The following is a 3,188-nucleotide window of genomic DNA, read 5'->3' on the forward strand; positions in this document are numbered from 1 at the left end:
GACTGGCCTGTCCTCTTTGGTCCCAGGATTCCCTTCTACCCAGAGGCTCCCACATCCCCCTGCTGTCTCCTCATCCCAAGAGGGAAGGGGGACGCCCCTCCTGGAAGGCCCTGGTCTTCCTTGGCCTCCCTTCCTGATGACGGGGTCTGGTGGAGTTGGGGGCTCCTACTGTACCCCATCCCCATGGTCCCACCTCAGTCCCCGGGCTCCCTGTGCCTCAGGCTGGAGTCCCAGCCCCTCATGCCGCTGTGCCCGGCTGCCTGCCCCCGGCCCTGCCTCTGGGAACAGGCCAGCTTCTCTCCAGCCTCTGTGCCTTTGCCCAGGCCCATTTCCCTGCCTTCCTTGGCCCTGACACCTAACTGGACCCTGGACCGGGTCCCAGGCCTCCCACTGGCATCTCCCTGGCCTGAAGCCAGCACGGGAGGAGTCAGGGTCATGTGACATACGCAGACTCCCTTCTGCATCCTCCATCCCAAGACAGCCACCGCGTGGGGCGCCGGGAGAGAGCTGCGGCCTGACCGTGGTCTTCCTCGTCTGTTAAGAATATTCACACCAGATTGTAGTGCACACATTTTGAAAACTTCCAACTTCTGTCAGCCTAGCATCCAGGCTGTATCGGACTCTGCTGGTCACTGGCATGGGCACCAGCCTCGCTGTGTTGGTGGCAGTGATTAAACTGCCCAGCGCCTGCCTCTGAGCCCACGTGCTGCTTTCTGCTCCGGTGAATGAGGCTGTCCGTCCGTGTCCGTCCGTGTTCGGTGGTGGTGGAGCGATGTGCCCAGGATGCACAGCGAGGGGGATTGTGGCTGGCAGAACGGTTGCCAGGCGCGGGCAGCGCGCAGCAGCAGGAGGGGTGCACGGTCAGGTTCATTTGCCAGCACAGCAGCCAGAGCCTGTACTCTGTCCGCCTTCGTGACAACAGCGAATCACAGGCACTGCCCCGGGGAAGGACCTGCCCTGTCCCACTTCACTCCCAGTGGCCTCGCCATTAGACACCTGGGGTCTGGATTGGTCCAGGAGGTTAGAAAACAATGTCCCTGGCCTGGGGATTTAGCTCCGTTGGTGCTGCCGCCTGCCTCGAAAGCACAAGGTCCTGAGTTCAGTCCCCAGTACAAAAAAAAAAAAGCAGTGTCCCTGTGTTTCCAGCAGCAGGGCCGTTGGACCCGTGGAGTCGTGTTGACAGCACGTGCTTTTTCCTTTGTGGGGACGGCCTTAGGGATGGAACCCACAGCCTTTAACCTCAGCTATTTTTATATTCTCATTTATCTTGGGTAGGGTCTTGTCGAGTGGCTGGGTCCACATTTATAACCCTCCTGCTTTCCCCATGGACCCTGTCTCCCTTGGCGTGGATTTTCCCACGAGGACTGCTGAGATTTCTGTGGAGGGTTCGCTGCTCGCTTCTCGGCCCTCTGCCTGACTTGCTGGTGTGCAGGGCCGCCTTGTTTCGCTGTGTGTGCTGAGCCTGGTTCCAGTGCTTCCTAGCCAGCACCCGCCCTGCAGTGTGTTCTAGCCAGTGTCTGGGTTCCCCAGGGCCCTGTCCTTACTTAACTTCCCTCCTGTTCTTGCCTCTTTCGGTAGAGCTCATTCATGGTGTGATTTCTCTGACCACAGGTTGGGGAACAATGAAGATTAGTAGGAGCCGCTGCAGGAGCTGTCTGCTTCCCCAGTCTCCTCCTAGAGGCTGCCTGTGTTTTCTGTTCCCTGATCATCATTCCGGACACACACCTGCCCGTGTGGGTCATACTGTGGATGTGTGTTGTCCTCTTCCCTCAGCAGGGTTACTGAGGTTTCCATCCCTTCTGTGACGCCGGTGGCTCGGTGGTTATCTCGTTGGTCCCCTGTTGGTGGTCTCTGTGGTGTCCAGAGCAGCACTGCAGGAGTCCTCGTATTCCTGTATAGTTTTGTGCACACAAATGGACCTGTCCTAGTTATTTGTTTCTGGGACAAAATACCTGGCACCCATAGCTGAAGGAAGAGAGTTTACTTTAGCTCACAGTTTGTAGAAGTTTCAGACCATAGCTGGCTTCAGGGCAGGGCGGCAGGGCACAGGGGCATGCCAGGGTAGGCAGATCGACAGCGAGCAGCAAGTAAGTCTTCCTTTCCTTTTCATCGCTACCTGCTTCTGGGTGGAGCCACCCACAGGGTGGGGCCTTCCAGTCACCACACCCAGAACTCTCCTAAGCCCATCAGTGACTTACTGAGTACCACACACCCTTAATCCCAGTGTCCTGTCCTAGATCCAGCCAGCTCTGGAAAGGGCCACCTAAGAGCACATGAGCCTTTGGGGGACATCTGGATCCGAGCCATAATCGGGCTGGGCGGGGCCTGGGGCCAGCATGTGTGTGAAGCTGCTCTGTGTCTCAGCCACTGCCCTCTACACCGGATTCCAAGCAGCCCCGCTTCCCCAAGTTCCCACTTGTGGTCCTTCCAGACGTTCAACACCAACGTGAGCTCCATGGCGCAAGGGTGAGCACTCTGGACTCCGAATCCAAATGTTCAACACCAGAGCCAAACCTGCCGCACCCCGTCCTTGGTCCTCGACATAAAATCCCAGCCCCTGAGCCCTGCTCTTGGGCCCCTATGAATGAATCAATTAGACAGCACCAGGCTGGCCTCAGGCCCGTAAACCTGCCCTCTGCTCCCACAGCTCCCGCTGTGCTGTGCGGCTCAGCCCTCTTTCCTGGGCTCTCCCAACCTTGAAGCTTCAAGTCTTAGGATGTGAAGAGCTTGCTGCTTCCTGTCACAGCCCTTGGATACCTTTCTGTGTGCCCATCGACAGGAAGCGCCACCTCCTGTGCGGTGGTACTGGACCTAGGTGTCCCCGCAGGTGGTTGTGTGGTGTGGCCTGAGGATATGAGAAGCCGACCTTAGAGTGCTTTAGGCTGCTTCCCTGCACAGCGGCTCCAGAAGACAACTGCACAGGTTTCCAACCTTCAGGGAGATCCACAGCTAGGAGCTGGGCTTGTCCAGGGCCTCTAGCTGCCGGTCCAGTACTGTGGCCTGCACCTGCCCCTGTACAGCAAGGTGGATGGGTGTTGTGATAAAGGGACCTGCTTGATGTGGCCCAGTCTGGAGAAGCAGGTTCTCAGCCTCTGCAGCCTAAACCCACTTCCCCAGCTGCCTCTCCATGGGCTGCAGGAGAGAATCCACCCACCGGGCATCGTGAAGGGACACGGAGGGCTGGGGTG

This window comes from Fukomys damarensis, unplaced genomic scaffold (genome assembly GCF_012274545.1).
Source record: "Fukomys damarensis isolate Sample0158 unplaced genomic scaffold, DMR_v1.0_HiC HiC_scaffold_19, whole genome shotgun sequence".
NCBI lineage: Eukaryota > Metazoa > Chordata > Mammalia > Rodentia > Bathyergidae > Fukomys > Fukomys damarensis.